The sequence below is a fragment of the Panthera tigris genome, chromosome F2, assembly GCF_018350195.1.
Source record: "Panthera tigris isolate Pti1 chromosome F2, P.tigris_Pti1_mat1.1, whole genome shotgun sequence".
In the NCBI taxonomy this organism is placed as follows: Eukaryota; Metazoa; Chordata; class Mammalia; order Carnivora; family Felidae; genus Panthera; species Panthera tigris.
This window is the reverse complement of record NC_056676.1, coordinates 18,356,312-18,375,397: the sequence shown is the minus strand read 5'-3', so window position 1 is coordinate 18,375,397 and position 19,086 is coordinate 18,356,312. Positions and strand designations below refer to the sequence as shown.

The window sequence follows — 19,086 nt, the reverse complement described above, 5'->3', positions numbered from 1 at the left end:
ATCTATTTTTTGAGGGTGTGTGAGTGGAAGTGGTCCATTTCATTCTTTGTTCAATAGCTGACCAGATTTCCCAGCACCATTTGCTGAAGAGACCATCTTTTTCCCGTTGTATATTCTTTCCTCCTTTGTCTGTAGGCCACGTAAGTGTGGGTTTATTTCTGCGTTCTCTACTGTTGTGTTGCTCTTGTCCGTTTTTGCCCTAGTACCGTACGGTTTTGATTACTATAGTTTTGTAGTATATCTTGAAATCTGATCTTGTGATCTCTCCAGTTTTGTGTCCCTTTCCCCCCTCCCTGCCCAAGATTGCTTTGGCTATTTGGGTGTTCTGTGGTTCCATATAAACTTTAGTATTCTAGCTCTGTTTAAAAAAAAAAAAAAAAAAAAAATATGTTGATAGGGATTGCACTGAATCCATAGATAGCTTTGGGTAGTATGGACACTTCTTAACAACGTTTTTCCAATTCATGAGCATGGAATATGTGTCTTTATTCAGTGGTAGTTTTTAGAGGACAGGTGTTTTACCTCTTGGACTAAATTTATTCTAGGGGTTTTGTTTGATACTAGTCAACACTATGAGTGCCAACCATGTGCCCAGTACTATTTTAAAACCTAAGAACACAGAAATCTAGGTGCTGGGAATGACAGCACTGCTTTAGGCACTAGTGAATAAATCCCTCCTGGATTTACATTCTAATTAGATGACAAAAAATTAAACCATAGTGCTAAGATAAAGATTATGAAGATAAAGCGTAGATCAGGGATAAAGAATGTCAAGAGAAAAGAATAAAAGCCTAGGAGCCATGTGAATATCTGAGGATAGAAATTTCCAGGCAGAGGAAATAGCAAATAGAAATGGCAAATAGCCTGTTTGCCGTATATCCTTCGACATTGGTCCTCAGACAAGCAGCATCAGCATCACCTGGGAACTTCTTAGAAATGCAGATTTTCATGTCACCCACTAATCCCCTCCCCCAACTCCCTGTGAGGAAACTCCTGGGGTGGGGGCACCTGGGTGGCTCAGTCAGTTAAGCTTCTGACTGGCTCAGGTCATGATCTCCCAGCTCGTGGGTTCAAGCCCTGCTTCAGGCTCTGTGCTGACCGTGCAGAGCCTGGAGTCTGCTTCAGAATCTGCCCCACATTAAAACAAAAACAAAAAACTTCTGGGGTGGATCTAGCAATATGGGCTTTAACATATTGTAAGCGTAATGTTTGAGAACCCCTGTGGAAAACACCAAGCACCAAGTGGGCATAGCTGCAACTGAGCTATTGATGGTAGTAGTTACTCTTTTTTTTTTTTTTTTTTTTTCCCCCTGCCCCTCCCTTTCAAATAACTCTTTCCTTTTTCTTTATACTGTAAAACCTTTCACAGTCCCTTCCACCTCTTCCTCTGTGACCCACAATTCTGGGTAATCCCTCCTTTTCCCTCCCTCTGGAGCCTGCCTGCCTTTCATGAGCCAGTTCAAACACTACTCCTCAGACAGGGGTTCCTTGATCCCACCAATCAGCTGTGATTGCTCCCCCTCAGTGATCCCATAGTACTTGATCTGTCCTTGAGTGCAATCACCAACAGACTGCTGGGTATTAGTAGCTTCTGGTGGGTGTCCTATCTTTCCTTTTCAAGGAAGAAAATTGTTGTACAAGCAAGTTGAAAATAAGGTGCTAGATTTCCTTTGTATTCTACCAGTCTCTAAATAGTATTTGGCATGTTCAGTAGAAGTTTAGGTGAATGGAAGGGGGTAGGAAAGGATTGGGGAAGGCAGGCAAGGAAGGAAACTAATAAATTTAGGAATTCAACTGCTGACATTTGCAGGCAATTCTGCCAGACCAGATTTCATAATGATAAAGACAGTAGTGAGAAGTAGAAACCATTTGCCCCCTCAGGGCTGCGGGGGGGGCGGGCGGGTGGGGGGGGAATGTGGGGATCTGGAGAGCTGCCACTTCTATGTACCTTTGCGTGATATTCCCCACTCTCCTGTCATTGTCTCCCTGTTCCATGCATTTCAGGTATCACTCAAATGGTTACCCAATTTCGGTCACAGATATTTTGCTTCTCAGCCTCTTAAAATTTGTTTTTAACAGCATTGAATTTTAGGGAGATCTGAGGCCAAGCTGCTATTTCCTGTATAGTTGCCAGAATGGGCACTAGCTGGTCAACTTTTGTTAGCCATTGCCATTTTACCAAATTTAGAGAAGTAATCCTTGACTTTGTCATTTTATTCTCTAAGGAAAACCTGTGAACTCCTTTAAAATTACACAGGACTTCTAAGTCCTCAATTCATGTTGAGTTTAACCTCTTGAGTCTTTGAATTTTTGTGAACCAAAGGCCTTCCAATTTATCTCCGATTTTATGGTCCATGTATTTCCTTTTAGCTCCTCTTTGTCTAACTGCAGTAAGAATGTAAGTTTGCAGTTCCTATACTGTTACCCCGTTCAGATCTCCATATAAATTCTAAGCACCACAAAAAACCAAATGGCCCTGGAGAATACAGGTTGGCTTCCTTTAAAATAAGTCTAACAATTGGGCGCCTGGGTGGCTCAGTCTGTTGAGCGTCTGACTTGGGCTCAGGTCATGATCTTGCAGTTCGTGACTTCGAGCCCTGCATCGGGCTCTGTGCTGACAGCTCAGAGCCTGGAGCCTGCTTCAGACTTTGCGTCTCCCTCTCTGCCCCTTTCCTTCTTATGCTCTGTCTCTGTCTCTCCCTCTCTCTCTCAAAAGTGAATAAACGTTAAAAAAATTTTTTTGTTAATCTAACAATGAAAATTTGAACAGACAGAATTGATCAAATAGAGTGCCATGTGGTTCAAAGTGTCCTCAAATTTACAGCATTTAAGTGGAGTTCATGCTTCGCATGGCAGTATTCAAGTTTTAGTAAAATCTGAATGTCTAGCTAGAAATTGTGAGGAAATTGGTCTCTGTGAGGATTTGTATCTGTCAAAGTCTGACTTGAGCTAAGGAGTTGTGGAAGAAGGAGATGAGGACCAACTGAGAAATGGTAAGAAGGTCCCAAAGTTGGAGAATTACCTTCCAGTTGTGAAAATGGTTTCTCTAGAAAACATGACCTGCCAAATGACTTGCCATCATCTTGGCCTTTGTGGGTGCATGTGTATGTGAAAAAGCATTTGTTTTTGTCCTTTAATGAAACTTCTCTATAGAACATCTACAGGATGAATAGCTTACCATGGGCCCAGCAACTAGTAGGTTGGTGCTTTCTAGAAAAGGCCTCTTTATGAGGAAAAAAAAGTTAAATGCTAAAATGGAATTACCAATTCAACCAACTCCCCAACTCCCGCATTAAGTATTTCTAAACCAGTGTAAAGATGCAAAACCAATATAATGGCCCAGTCTCATTTCTGTAACAGTAAGATTGCTATAAATAAAAAATGACTTAAATACTTAAAGGCTTTTATATTTAACACATGCCACTTATTTATAGGTTATTCAGATTCTGGTAAATGCATTGCATCGTGAAGTATTACTCCTAGTATTCTTCTCATAGTACAATGGAAATCAGTTCATTTCGCCCCACCTAAAAATACCGGTTAACTTCAAAAAATAAAAACAAAAGCAGGGCCCATGACAATCATGCACCCTAAGTGGTAAGACGCGTAAACTCTCCTTACCTGCTATCACTATGAAGGATAACATAGTCCTTAGTTTTTCAAATGGTAATTGATATCTCTCAAACTTTGTGGAGCACCTTTATATTCTTAACCAACTGGTTTTAATTAGGCTGAGAAGCTTACAGTGGTGCCCATTTAAACCTTTGACTAAGGCTTGCATGCCTGCCTTTTTTTTTTTTTTTTTGCCTTTAATAGAGGCAAATAATTGTTTTCTTCCCTGGTGTGTATTTTCCAGAATATCCCTTAACTTTCTCCAGAGGTCTCAGAATGCTCTTCAGTAGTACTTCTCACTTTGCACTGTAATTGTCTGTTACTTTTTTTTCCTTCCCGAGTAACCTATTCTTTGGGAATAAAGAACCTCTTAAGTTTGATCTCTACACAAACTGCCAATACCTGTAAGTTTTGTTACTTTTCTACCCACTGAAGTTGAACCACACTAAGGTACCAATATCCGTCTATCTGAAACCATTTCATATGGTTCAACCTAGTATAAGCTTTAACCGAGAACTTTTTTCTTGCTGTGGAAATACTAGCAGTTTACATGCAGTTTTTCCATTGAAATACCAAGAATTCATCAAGTTTACAGTGTATTGCCAGAGCTTCTCAAACTTGGAGCAGATGAATCCCCAGGGGATCTTAACATGCAGACTTGGCTTCAGGAAGACTGGGGTAAGGCCTGAGATTCTGCATTCCTAACAAGCTCCCAGGTGGGGCCCATGCTGTGGTTCATGGACCATGCTTAGAATAGCATGTTCTGGACTACAGTATGAGGAGTTGACATGTAAATTCTAGATCTGCTATTAGCTATCTGACTTGGTCACTTAATTTTTCTGGGCCTTTCTGTAACATGCAGAGATTCAGTTAAATGGTCTATTCCTTCCAAGTCCAAGGATCTGCTCAGATCCTATTTAAGTGACTAGAGTATACGGCATAAAGGTTAAGAGCCACCAGCTCAATCCTCAGCCTGGGGTTAAGCATCCCAGCTTTTCCACTTACTGTGTAACCTTAGAGAGTTACCTAATCTCTGTGCCTCATTTTCCTCATCTGTAAGACTGAACTAAAATTAAATTTTATACGTGGAGTGTTTAGGACCGAGCCTAACACATAAACATAAGCTATTTTCAACACTAATATATCCTCTGTAGTGTCCTTTCTAACAAGCTTTCCTAAGGGAATAACGTGAAATGTGAGTAAATACTTAGTGTATGGAAAGAGGTTTATCACCAATTTCATCAAAACCTAGGAAGCTACATCTATTTTCAACAATAGGAAAAGGGTTACTTAGAGTACATATTATGGAATGTGCCTATTATAAGGGTTCAAGATACAATTTGAAATGGTGAGAAAACAGGATGTAGAACTGTTCTAACAGGTCAAGTTGAGGATTTCTTATCTGGTTAACTCGGGAGAAATGCCCTAAAATATTAAGTGATTGTTATGACCCAAGTAACAGTGTTACAGGTGACTTTTTTCTTCCTATATTTATGAATTCTGTATGAAGTACAAACAACTTACATTCAGCAAAAAACTAATCTTTAACGTGTAAATCTCCCCATCCCACAACAATATAGTAAGGATTTCAGCTTCTGTTATGCCAAAACAGTTCCAGAAGCATTACAAATAAAAATCAGAAGTCAGTCACTTAATAACACAGCACTCAGTGCCAAACTAATGACTGAAAAGAAAAACGGACATGCTCATTTTTTAAGTTCTGAGCAAAAATGAGATGGTTGGGTATTGAAGCATTAAATGGCCAAAGCGGCTGCCTTGCTGAGTGTCAGAGATACCGAGGAAACTGGAAAACACAGGAGCAGGACTTGAGACTTTGCAGTTTAGAATAATGTCGGAAACAACCAGCATTGTAGTGGTATGTGTTTTTAAGTAGACTTTCAAATAGAAATTTGGTGGTCTCCATACCACACGGATTCAATTTGTATTTAGGTTTTCATTTAGAAGGTAACATAATGGGTCAGGAAAAACACATTTGAAGTGACTGGAGGGAAAATCCATTATACTTCTTAGATCTATTCCTTAGATGTATTTTTCCCAGACTGAGCTAGCCCATTCATATCTTGAGAAACTCAGGAAAAATACTTGCTAGTAGTCTTCTTAACCATCCGTTTCTCTTCAAAGCTGCCATGATCATAACTGGAACCTAGTCTAGGTTGAATGTCTTCTGATTTGCCAAAGATGATTGGGGGCTATTTCATCTTGTCTCTGTAGGACATGGATTGAGAAAAGTTTGCATAAACTTTTCTATGCCACTGTCAGACAAAATTCCTCATCCTTAATTCATACTTTTCAGTACTTTGCGCTTCTTATGTTGTAAGTAGACCTCCTCTGATTTATGGATGTTTCTCTCCCTTCCCAGTAATCTCAACCTGAAAACTAGAAGAAAAAGAACGTCTGAATAAAAACTACTTTTCAATCACTGGCAAATCATTTTTCTTTGCCTCTCACTCCTACATTCTAGAACCTTGATTAAAGGGATTTCTGCCTTTTAAAACCCAGGCGTTTTCTTAAAGAAAATTGGAAAGATTAGCTTTGCAGCTAACTTTGTGACTGATTGCAGTGTAACTCTGGGTAACAAATTGTCATACAGAAAAAAATGGTCTAACACCTATCAACACTTTCTCATCCTTTAACTTCTGTGTATGTTTTATAATGTAGTGGTATTAAAGACATGTAGGTAAGTTAAGCACAGTAACCTGCCTTGTCCGTGGAAGTATGTTCCAAGACCTTCATTGGAGCCCTGAAACTGCAGATCGTACTGAACCCTTCATATACTAGACCTATTTTCCTGTACATAAATACCTATGATAAAGGTAAACTTCCAAATTAAGTACAATAAGAAGTGGAAAATCGAATTGAATTACATACACTGTAATAAAAGATGAATGCAGTCCCTCTCTAAACACTGTACTGTAATCACCCTTCTTGTAATGGGAGACCAACTGCCTCTGAGATAACTTGAAGTGGGGTCAATGACCCTGGGCATTGTGAAGTCACTATGAACACTACTGACCTTTCTGAGGATTTGTCAGGATTATCTGCTTCCAGACCAGTTGGTTGCAGGTAACTGAAAACAAGGATAAGGGGAGAGTACCATATGTAGAAACTATTGTGAGCATGCCCATTCATGGAGTTCTGAAAAATGATGGAATTTTGAGATCACCACTTTCAAGTCTGCCAACAAAAGCATAATACTGGAACCTATATTTATCAAATTCTCATTGAGCTCCTATATGTCCCAAGTTGTTCCAGATGTTAGGAATCCATAGGCCTAGGAATAAATAAGGTGGGCAAAGCCCCAATTCTTGTGAAGCCCGTAAAAGAGCTAGACTGTGTACGAGTGAACAAAGAGGCATGATCTAAGATACTGTGACTTTCACTTACTCAATGTAGGTTTAATTATCTGCTATGAGCCTAGCACTGTGCTAAGCATCCCACCAAAAAATGTGGTCCTTTCATTGTGTTTATACTCCACTTGAGGTGGCAGACCTTAATTACAACTGTGATATAAAGAAATATTAGGGTACTACCTATTCAGGGGAGGCGGGAACTAATAAGGCAGAAAGGTCTTTTTGAGGATGTTATTCAAGGCAGGGCTTTGAATGATGCTGATTTACTGAAGTAGCTTTATAGCAGAAGGTAGTTGGTAAGAGATGTGCTGTCTCCAAGTAAGGGATAAGGAGCAAGGGGTCTCTGATGCTCCCACTGATCAGATTATTTTTAACTGTAGATTTAAAGAAGATTCTGGTCCAAAGACTGCTATCTAATACCTTAGGCCTTACAAAGTACTTGCAAACTCTCAGGTGTTCCATATCTACACTGGAATATAAGGAAGTGCTTTAAATCCTGTATATAAAAGCAACACAAGTGCCTTTTTTCTTTTAATTTTTAATGTTTATTTTTGAGAGGGGGAAGGGACAGAGGGACACACAGAATCCAAGGCAGGCTCCAGCCTCTGAGTTGTCAGTACAGAGCCCGATGTGGGGCTCAAAATTACGAACTGCAAGATCATATCCTGAGCTGAAGTCGGATGCTTAACCGACTGAGCCACCCAGGTGCCCCCACAAGTGCCTTTCCTAAACTCAATTTCTAAACTATAAAACTGGATGTGATCCTTCCACTGTAGGGTATACCTGAAATTGTGAATGGTGCTCAGTGGGGCTCTCTGTTCTGTGTACAGAATTTTCTGAATATTCATTATGGACTTGAAGAGACTGTGGGGCTGCTGGGAGTTGGCTGCAGAGTTGAAAGGGAAGGCTGGAGGGAAATGTTAAAAGGAAACTCACAATGTGATTAGTAGGTGTATGAAGTTTACCAAAGACCACACACCACCTGAGGAAATCAGACCCAAGTGCCAAGAGGCTCTATAGGCAGAGAACAGATGGGAGGAGGGGGCACCTCATATAGGAGACCCACCTCCTATTCAACAATCTGATGTAAACATGTACTCTGTCTATATTTTAAACACTAGAATCCTCAGACTGAGTCAGGGTGGGGAAAAAATCACTGCCTTTTATTTTTTCCTTTTGCCTGTACTGTATCTGTTTTTGAGAGAATCCTATATCAGGAATGTTAATCATTTAGTTTAAAAAAAAAAAAAAAAAAACCACAAAACTATATGATGCAATCTATCATTTCCTTTTTTTCCTGTAAGGCAAAAGACTAAATCTTAATGGTTATAAATTCAAACCTACCTTAATTCTTTTGTGGCATATAGATTTATCTTGTTTAAACTGTCAAGCATCTCTTCTCACTGATATGAATATTCTGGCATTTTTTTCTTCTGACTTTGCTGTGTTTCGATCTTTATGTGGAATTTCCTTTGTACATGGTGTGCAGAAGAATATTTTATCCTAGAGGGCCATTCACAGAAAAGGACATGCAAAGAGCCAACATACACAAAAAGGTGTATTTCATACACAGAATTGCAAATTAAAGCAATGAAATGCCATTTTTTTCACACAACAGATTGAGCATTTTAAATCCTTTGAAGTTTCACCAATGTTGGTGAGGCTTGGAAGAAATGAACTCCTACAGTGCTGATGGAAGTGTGAAATTGCTACAAACTCCTTGGAAAGCAATCTAGCAGAATCTAAGAGTTAAGATCCTCCTACCCTTGCACAGGTCAATCCCATTCATAGGGAACATCTGTGCAAAATTAGCATGTGTCGCAATGTTTGTTATGGCACTGATAGTGATTTAAAAAAAAAATAACTGGAAGTCCAATAGGGGAATGACTGGAAAAATCCTGTAAATCAAGACAGGTCTATGGAATACTATGAAGCTGTTAAATGAGTTATGGGCACATGTGGACCTAGAAGAATGTGCATGATATATTAAAGCGCTACAGTCATGTTTTTTGTTTTTTTTAAATATGCTTTTGCATCATAGGGCTGTTTTTCTAGGTTATTTTTAGGAGGTAAGGTGAAGATAGCAATAGTATTTTTGAGAGGGTAGATTATCTTCTCCCATTTCTATTAAAATGCTACTAATATGAGACTTAAATTTCTACCCTAATGGCATATTTTAGAAGAACTGGACTAGGAAAGAAGTCTCGGTTCTGTTTTGATTTATGTGCCATGGGTATATCATTTTATTCCCAATCTCTTCTTCTAACATGATGAAGAAATAAGGAAATGTCAAATGCTTGAAGGTAATCCTAGAACAGGATGTTTCTCCTGCCCTTCTTACATTTGCTATAGTTACATACCAAGATTTACAAGTTCATAAGTTAGTAACTCCGTTCTGTCCCACTAGAAAAGGACCATTGCTTTTCCACTTGAGATTAGTGCATTGATGCCTATACTTAACATATGGAACATGTACACTCAGCCTGGGTTACAGCTTGCTTTTCCCAGAATCTTCCAGTCATAGAATGCTAATTTATAAGGAAGTGGAATCAAAGCTTATCAGAATTACCTGCAGATTTTACAAACGCAGATACGCCTTATGCATACTCCAAATGTATAGATAGAACCAGAATATCCAGAAACAGCCCAGGAACGTCTTAAAAAGGACAACCGAGGGACTCTGGTGCGTCTTCTCCGTAGACTAGTGTTTGTGAACTACGGGCAATGCTTATCAAATAAGGTTAAGGTGCCTGCCAGTGTCGATCCTAGGCAGTGAAGACCACAAACCTTTGTAAAGCCTCTATAAAGAAAGTACCTCTCAGTGCTAAGCCCTCCTCAACAGCTAGTAAGATGTATGAAATTCAAATGCTTGCAAAATCTCATTTTCCTGTACTGTGAGCCTTTGGCCCTTGATGATGGAGTTTTTGTGAAAGTAACCTACTGGGTTTGCCGTAGTGTTCCCCTCAGCCTTTTTAGTTCATCTGCACCTGACTCGCTCAGTGTCCTGATATTGACTGTCTTCCTCTGTAGCCAAAATGCATGTATTTTGGGCAAAAATTCAGTCCTATGGAGATCACTCTTCAAAAGCTTCATGAAAGTAAAGCTAATGTTCAGGTTGTAGTTGTATATTCCCTTTTTGAGGAATGGACAGGAGTACTTAAAATCTATTAACACCAGACCTTCAGTGTCTGAAACCCTGGACTATTACCACTAACAAAGATCAAGTGGAAAGGGAACCTTTTAGAAACACTGAGACAAAGCAAATGGCACGCATGGTATTTCTTGAGCCTCTAAGGCAGTAAAGTACCAGATGTCCTACAACAAAGTCTGTGGGGACTGTGGAACCTAATGGGCGTAGCCAGAGTGCTCAGCTTTAAAAAGCTCTTGTGCTTATAAAAACAAGCAACTTGGCACCATTAACTCCACATGTTAGGTTTAAGACTTTTTCCAGCCTGCGTTTGATTTACTTAAACACTTGTAATGCTTACCTTTTGCGTTAAAAGGGAGAATATAAATAAGAAGTTTGTTCAGCTCCTAATAGGGGTCTTTCACATAGTAGGTTACTTAGTAAATATTTGGTGACTGTATTAGCTGGCATCTTCTAATTGTGCAGTTGGAAAAGGAAAGGTCAACTTCAGTTGATCTCTCAAGTTGCATAAGCTATACAAAATACACACAATGACTTCATTATCTGGTGGAGAGGTCAGGAGATAGTCAACATGATGAAGAAAATCCAGAGCAGAACTGTGGAGTACAAAGTCCCTAATTCAACAGTCTTAAGGACCATTGGTTAAATTCAAGGTACATAATGCAGAGATATAGTTAGAAAAGGACCAGAGACCACTCCTTCAAGTTCTATTTCCTGAAAGCCTACAGACTATCCAGATAGGGTATTATTATCCGAGATAGCATTATTCAAATGCTATCCCTGTAAGCTGTGTTCTGTCCCAAAGATGCTGATTGTTTTCATGGCACAAAGTATATCACCTATGTCCTGATGCGTTTCAAGCCTTCATTTCCGGCTCTGGGTTTCTTACTCCTTTCAGTCCCATATGGGAAAATGGCTACTGGACATTCCTGTGTGGATGCCAACTTCCTTGAAACATATACACTCTCTGTGTCTGTGTGTCTCTTTACCCTATTCTCATTCACTTTGGAGAAATCCAACCACCCAGGGTTAAAACGGCTCATTTTTCTTTCTCCCCTACATAGTTACTCACTGAGCCCTACCACTCTCCCTCCTACCCCCCCCCCCCCCCACCAATTTCTTCTGGGTTTCATTTCTCTCCTTTGGCCTTCATTATGTCCATGTGGCTGTAGTAACTTCCTAACTTCCAGTTTGCCACCTCCATTCTGTTCTGTGCCTCACTATCCAAATTAATCCTCCCAAAGTGCTTTTCTGTCACATAGCTTTACTGATCCAGAATGCTTCAATAGGCCACAAAATCTCAAGACTGCTGTTCAAACTCCTTTGTCGGGCATCCAAGTCCCTCTACAGCTCTTTCCTTTTCCCCTCTCTTCTGCTCAGAGGAGTCTGCCCCTTTCCTCAAGGGCATGACCAAAGCATGCTCCTACTCCATCCACTCCATCTGTATCACCTAGGGTGCTGTCCTTCAGTGTGTTGTCACATGTGGAATGTCCCTACCCTTTAGCCCTTCATGTGAAGTCATTTCTAGCATGACGAAACAAGCCCCCAGAGCCCTCCTCTAACAGCTTTTCTGTTGAACTTGAGGCACCTTCAGTGTAAAGCCTGTATCTTCAACTACTTCATATGCTTCTCCTTGTGCTTTATAAATAGTAAATGCTCAAAAGGCTTATTTTGATTAGATTTAGAAACTGGCCTGTTGTCTTGACTATGATTCTCAGTCCAACTTGCCCAAAACCATGAAAGAAAAAGCCAAAAGAAAATATTGGCAGCTAGGCTCAGTACCCCCTCCCCCAAAGTTCGGACAAAGTTCCATGAACTGGACCCTTTGTCTTTACAAATAATCCATGTCTGCTAGGACTGGGAGAGGTAGCCCAGATGAAGATGTGGAGAGACTCTTGCCAAAGGAAATTTTCTAACTTCCCAGTTTGACAAAATTCCTTTAGGGGGATTTTAGAAGATGCATATGTATTACTCACCATAGGCAGTAACTGGTCCTTTTCTTACGTGGGGGAGGCAGTTCGCCTAGACCAGAATGATTTCCTTAAGATTTTGCAAATTCTGTGCTTCTGGGTCTTACAAGCATAAGTTAGGATTTTACCTAGCTGTATTCTCTTTAGCCCAAACTAGCTTTTCAAAAATATTAAAAACGATTACTTTTCCAGACAAAATGGAAAAAAGTTTTATTAAATTCCAGTTAACATTCAGTACAATATTGGTTTCAAGAGTAGAACTCAGTGACTCAGGACTTAGACTTAACACCCAGTGCTTATCACAAGTGCCCTTCTTAGTACCCATCTAGCCCATCTCCAACCTATCTCCCTCTGTCAAACTTTATAGTCCTGAGTCTCTCTTCTCTCCCCTTCCCCTATATTCATCTGTTTAACTTCCACATATGCTATTATATGGTATTTCTTAGTTATTTCACTTAACACACTCTAGCTCCACTTATGTCATGGCAAATGGGAAGATTTCATTCTTTGGCTAATATTCCATTTTATCACTTTCTTATATATACATGCCCGCACGTGCACACACATACACACCCCATGTCTTTATCCATTCATCAGTCAATGGACATTTGGGCTTTCTCCATGCTGTGGCTATTGTGCTATTGTGCTACTGTGGTATTTATGCTGCTATAAACCTTGGGATGCATGTACCCCTTTGAATCTGTATTTCGTATCCTATAGGTAAAAGTGAAATTGATCGATCATAGGGTAGTTCTAACTTAGTTTTTTTCAAATATTCATAGTAAAAAAAAAAAAAAACATAACTCCTAAAAATCATTGTATGAGTTTCCAGATAAAATTAATTGTGCTAACTAGGACAGATCAAGACGTAGTACATTTTACTGTGAGGAATTGTTTTAAAAATAGGTTAAATATTCTAGAAAATGGTGGACCCAGAGATTGAACCAAAGTAGGCTAGCTTGGAGAATGTAAATGTAGTTCAGAAAAAAAAAACATGAGTATTAGGCACATCCATCTCATTGTCTTCAGTGTTCTAGATTCAGTCCCAAAGCATTTAACTCTCAAAAGCCTGCTTCTAACAACATGACAGTTAAGCTGAAATTAAGTATCATCAACAGGCCACATTCCCTCTGGCAGCTACGGAGGAGAATCTGTTCCTCCCTTGCAGCTTCCGGTGATGGTGGTCCCCTCCAAGCTTTCTCTGTGGTCACATTGCCTTCTCCATGTGTGTCAAATCTCCTGCCTGTCTTCTAAGGATACTTGTGATTGCCTTTAAGGCCTTTCCACATAATCCAGGGCAATCTCCCATCTTTGAGATTTTCAATCACATTTGCAATGCCCTCTTTTGCCATGGAAGGCAGTACATGTTCCAGGGATTAGAAGGTTTACTTTGGGTGCCATTATTCAGCCTACCACAATGACCATTTTATGTACACCCAATGTACATATATATGAAGTATTATGTATTATATATAAAAAAACACAACCTATAAAACAGAAAATAGGATATGCACAATATGGTCAATAATGCTTATCCTTGGAAGTGGGATGACCAGGAATTCTCACATTCAATATTACATGCTTTGGGGACAGTTTACTCTTCTACAAGGAGCACATAATCGATACGTTTGTATTGAGGGATAAAACAATAAGGATTAGGGGAGAAATAATTCCAGCAATATTAAAGTAAGTCCATGATGCCCTAATTTGGTATCTTTCCCCTTTATTTCCTAGCACTTCCTTCCAGCACTCCCCTCCCTCATCCTTGTGCAGCTGCTCCTTCACTCATCTATGCAATTTGGATTGAAAACACACTTCAGGCAATTGCATCCAAACTCTGACTTGCTAGGCTTCAAAGTCCCTGCTGTTTCCTCTGTTACAGGCTGTTTTTCCTAATTTCTCCCTTTAAAGACAGGGACTCCCTTCAAATTCTTGAAAGAATTTTCCAGAAGGGGACAGAAGAATTGGAAGGAATAGAAAGGTTTTTTTTTTTTTTTTTTTTTTTTTTTTTTTTTTTTTTGACCTGTGCTCTGAGATCTTTTTTTTTTTTTTTTTTCCTCCCCGCCTCAACAAGGGGTGTGTCCTATGTGGGGACAAATCTAGCCTTCCTCTCCATGTCTAAATCTCTACCATTCATGGAAGGTTTTTTGCTGTGCTTTGTATCACTTGTTCACTTTCACAACCTGTGTTCTTGGAGCAGTTGCTGTTTTTCAGGCACTGTAAACAGCTGTCTGAGGATAGTTACAAGGGCCACATCCAAAGAAGTCCAGTTCCCCCTCAATCAGCTGCCAAAGTCCAGTATCATAGATTCGAGATGGATATCTCATTGGTGACTAATAACTCTCCCTGTCCCTTTGTTCTAACATCCAGTTTCTTTATAAATGTGAGGCTGAAGAGTCCACAGGTCTGAGCAAACCAAGCACTTGGAATTAGACAGCAATGTTTCCATTGAAAGGAGACTTCATGTTAAAGGGCAAACTTGGAAATCCGTAACTCCTCTATAAATACATTAAAGAATTATTCACTGTTACAGTATGTCTACTTGGCCCTACTTTGCATTTTTTGCATGACAGACATTTCCCATTGTTTTGGTGAAATAACCAACTGTTTTAACATGTATATGCAATCAGGCATTTAATTCAATTTCATTTATCACTAGGTGCATTTATTGTACTGTCTAATCAGAGGTAAACACAGCTGCTATGGGCATGTGGCTAGAATACTCTGGAAAACGGGGGTGGGAAATCTGTTTTAAAATCTGCTTAATCTATCTTTTATTCATCTTAAATATTGCAGAGAAGGGCTAGTTTTCATTGACAACAAAGACGGCAGTCAAGTATATACTTCGAAAAGAAATTACCTAGATTTCACAGAAATGAATCCTAGAAGCTTGGCTGTACAGGTTTTTTAAAAATGCATAGAAATCACCTGGGATCTTGTGAAAATAAAGATTTTGATTTTAGTGGGACTGGGCTGGGGTCTGAGATTTTCAAACAGGCATTTCTAAAAGGCTCCCCTGTGGAGCTGCTGCTGCTGGGGTTGGTCCTGTAGATGAGCAAGACTGACAGGAGCCCAGTTACTCATGGTTACCAGCTTTGTGAAATCAAAGCCTCCATGGCTTGGCCCTGAGATGGTTGGAATCACCATACCTTGGCATTTTAGGTGCCAAAATGTATCTTTTCGGGTGAATTTAAGAGGCTCTAATCCACAGGGGGGTGTCTTTCTGATAATGCAAGCCTGCAATAGCTTTTCAGTTTTTTCCAGTTGCTTAGTTTACTCTGGGCTTTAAAAATGTATATATTTTTGAATTCCCAGATGATACTATAAGCTTGAGAGTAGAAACAGGATCCTGCCAGTGCTGGATGCATATTAAATATTTAACATGTGTCTCTAATTGAAGGTGACTCTTCTGTTTCTATAAAGTATTTCCGGTAAGCCCAGTTGAATTGCCACTTTTGCCAATTAAACCATTGAGAGAGCTTAGAAGGACACTTAGTTCTAAGCTTTAAATATGAACAGGGATTGAAGGCCTATTTTAGGTTAAGGCTCAGTATTAGATTTCAAAGAGATCCTGAGATATCTGGGAAGCTGTCAACACCTGAATGCACTATCCTTGCCATCGGAATTGCTATGCTGACACCTGGACATTGCTTCTCATTCAAAATGAGCAAATTGCTCCCTCTTCTTCACTTTTTCTTCTGTTTTTATATAACCCTAATACTCCACTCTCCACGGGGTAGTTCTGGGTATCTTTTAGCTGGGAGGTGTATGTCCCAGCACCTACCATGACACCCCTCAATTGTGTGTGATCAGATACATTTATACAGAATTGAAATTTGGCATATTCAAAATATCCCTAATCTTCAAAACTATTTGTAGACAAAACTTCTAGCCTTGACATTTTGAAAATAAGATTCCAAAAGTAGGCCTTCTATAAAACCAGCAGGATTAAAGGTCATTTGTGGCTAGCATTTAACAATTACCAGGGCATTCAAATTTCAGCTTAGTTCTGTGCTAGAAGGAACAGAAAGTAAATAGTAACTGAATGCAGCTGTACGGAAGTTAATCTAACAGAGAAAACTAAAGTAGCCTTCCACTAGCCAGGATACTGTAAAATCAATCTTCTCTTAGAATTAAGGAAAAACTGAAGCCATTAGGAGACTATGAAGCACTTTAGAATTGCTTTATTGCGTCAAATGCTTATGATGGAAATTGCAATTATAAATCTGGGTGACTTAGAAATAATGGTAATGTTCCCAAGCTGCCTATAAACTTCCCAGGGCCGTTAAGGTCTAAATATCGTTATACACAATGTATCTATTGCCCAATTCCACAAGCTTAATTGCTAGAGCAAGGAAAGATGATTTCCCCTTATTTGAAAAGCAGAGCCGTGAGCTGATTACATGGAGTAAGTGACTTGTTAGGGTCCCTTATATATACTTGAAATGAGAAAACATGGCTAAGTGCCCACTGCAGACTGGCTACTTAACCAAGTTTCTCTATTTAGGCTGTATTCACTTACGAAAACAAAACTTGAGGTAACCACCTTTGATCTATTAAAATGATCAACGTGGCTACTGTAAAGTGAATTGTGCCTAATGAAGTAGATAATCTCTAAAATGAGTTCCCTTTTTTGGGAGAAGGCTTTGAGTATCCTAACACTTCCATTTCAGTGACCACAAGTCCAGAACCCCTCTGGCCTTCTAGAAGGAATTTTCATAGCCTTGTGAGGATTTGTACTCCCATTTTAACTTTCCCTAAAAACGATCTTAGCGGATCTGTATCTTGTTGTATTTAAGACCCTGTCCGACACTGGCAGATCACAGGCACTTAATCTATCCTGTGTTGCTTTGTGCCAGCAAAGCCTCAAAAGCTGTGTTGATTTACATGCTGATTTCAGTCTCTGACCAAATTCTCCCTGCTACCACTCCAACAGAGCTGGCAGTTCACTGGAGGTATAAACGTATGTCTACAAATCAGCCTGCTGGCTCTTCGGATGTTGCCGGGCCCTCCAGGACTTGAGCGTGTAATTGTTCAACCATACGGTTTGTCTCTACCCAAGCTGCTCCAAGGCCTGGGTGAGGGAACTCTGTTCTCACTGCATCCTTCCCTCTGCCCTGAAATGAATGATGTGGTTTCCTGTGGCTGAGCCATCTCCAGACCAGTTGGGCTAGGATTAGCGCTCACTTAGTTCCTCTAGGTGCTAGCCCAAGCCTGTGTTCTCTGTGTGGGCTGCTGCAGATTCATCAGGCCAAAGGGACTCGGATGACATGGAGATCTGGAATCCATCCCAGTGTAGGTCAGTGTGGAATGCAAGTACTACGTGGCCTTGTGATTCTGCCCACGGCAGTTTCTCCTTGGGATAACCATGTTACAGGGGTGTTAAGTGGGGTACCGCCACACTGTCTTCTTCTTTAACCCTTTCCCACGTGATATTTAGGACTCCCTGCTGCCTGACTCAGATACCATCTCCTTTTCTCCCAAGTTATTCTAGAGGCTCTGACTTCCCTCTCCCACAAATGGCTTCTGTAAGGTGTGTGCCACCCCCATCTTTCAGGTGTGTGTGTGGTTTGTACACATACATATTCCTGTTAGGGACAGGGTTCAGATCCCACCCCACACCCTAAACCAGAAGCCTTTCCAGGCTTGTGTCAAAAAGTTAATGCAAATAGATCCTTAGGAGAGATGGTGCCCAGTTCTTTCCACGCACTGGATTTTTCTGTCGGACAAACAGAGCCTCTACACCTACATCCTGGAGCCTTGGAAATGAGTGCTGTTACAAGTTTGCTTCAAATTATCCATAGAAACCCTGATGAATCTGATATTTTCCAAACTATCATAGTCTGGGTTTTCTAAAAAATCAGCATTTGAAATGTGTATTTAAGGGTTTATTGTTTGCTAAGTAACAGAAACCATTTTGAGCTACTTTGGACCAAAATGGGAAAATTGTTGGAAGGATTCAGACAGGTCTCTGGGGGCTTGAAGGCGCCATCGTGGACCTTTCCTCAAGAGCCCTGGGCTTATCGGAACCCTGTTTGTAGTTCCTCAATAGCACAGTACGTAAATTGTGAAGAGCAAGAAGTGGGTGTCTATCCCTGTTCAAGCCAGCTAAGGCCAGGGACATAATTTTAGGTAATTCAAACCAAAAGCCTGGGGTCAAGCCCTACAGACAAGATACAGAGATGGGGATCTCTGGACCAGACTCTAAAAAGTATCCACTACAGGGAGCATTCACTCATGTTTTTTTAAACATTAAGGCAACAGTAATGATCAAATAACTTAACCTATGGTTCATACAAGACTACTTAAAATGTCTTTTTTTTTTTTTTTTTTCCCCAGATGGGAAGGGAACCTTGACTGTAAACAGTTGTTCTGAACTTGGGTTTCCTGGACTCTTAAAGGTATAGCCTGGGATTCTGAATGTTCTTCAACCACTCCAGTGTTTCTAAGAGGCCTTCATTTATTTACCATGATAAAGGTGCACACCATCACTAGCACTTGAGTTTCTTGGGTTTTTAGCTAAAATGTTACTAGGTTGATGTGGTAATGCTCTGTCCTCATGAGAGCTAGTCATTATATGTAACTTTGCTTAACCATAAACATTTGGTAAATTAAACTCAGAAATAGTCATGTACAAATAGCAAACACTTAAGCACCGTTTTCGATGTGCCTGCACTCTTCCAGTGCTGCTCACATGATCTTTCCAAACCAGCAGTTTGTTGAAGAGGGGATAAAAGGTATTTAAGTGGCAAAGAAGATTGGGAGACACCAAACCAGGTCTTGAGTCATAGTTCAGTGTCAGCAGTGATGCTGATGCAGAAGTAAAAACGTTTTGCTCTTAACAGGGAGTTGTATTATCCTCGGGAAAAGCTTCACAAATGAGCCTCCTTGTGCTTGCCTCCCACGAGTTTGGTTCTAGCCACAGTTTCACACATTCCTAAATTGGAGTTTTCATCTGTGTTTAAAGTAACCCATCAGGGTGTTT

The 19,086-nt window shown here is 40.1% G+C and overlaps 1 protein-coding gene and 1 long non-coding RNA gene across 3 annotated transcripts in view; one reads left to right on the top strand and one right to left on the bottom strand.

Moving 5' to 3' along the window:
- The window catches only part of CPA6 (carboxypeptidase A6), a 360,254-nt gene that overhangs the window by 11,756 nt on the left and 329,412 nt on the right, over nt 1-19,086 (top strand). The window lies entirely within an intron of this gene.
- On the bottom strand, nt 5,518-6,589 carry LOC122235024. Its single transcript, XR_006213106.1, has 2 exons — nt 6,502-6,589; nt 5,518-6,009 (listed from the first exon to the last, which is right to left on the bottom strand). It is a non-coding gene; the product is annotated as an uncharacterized LOC122235024 (long non-coding RNA).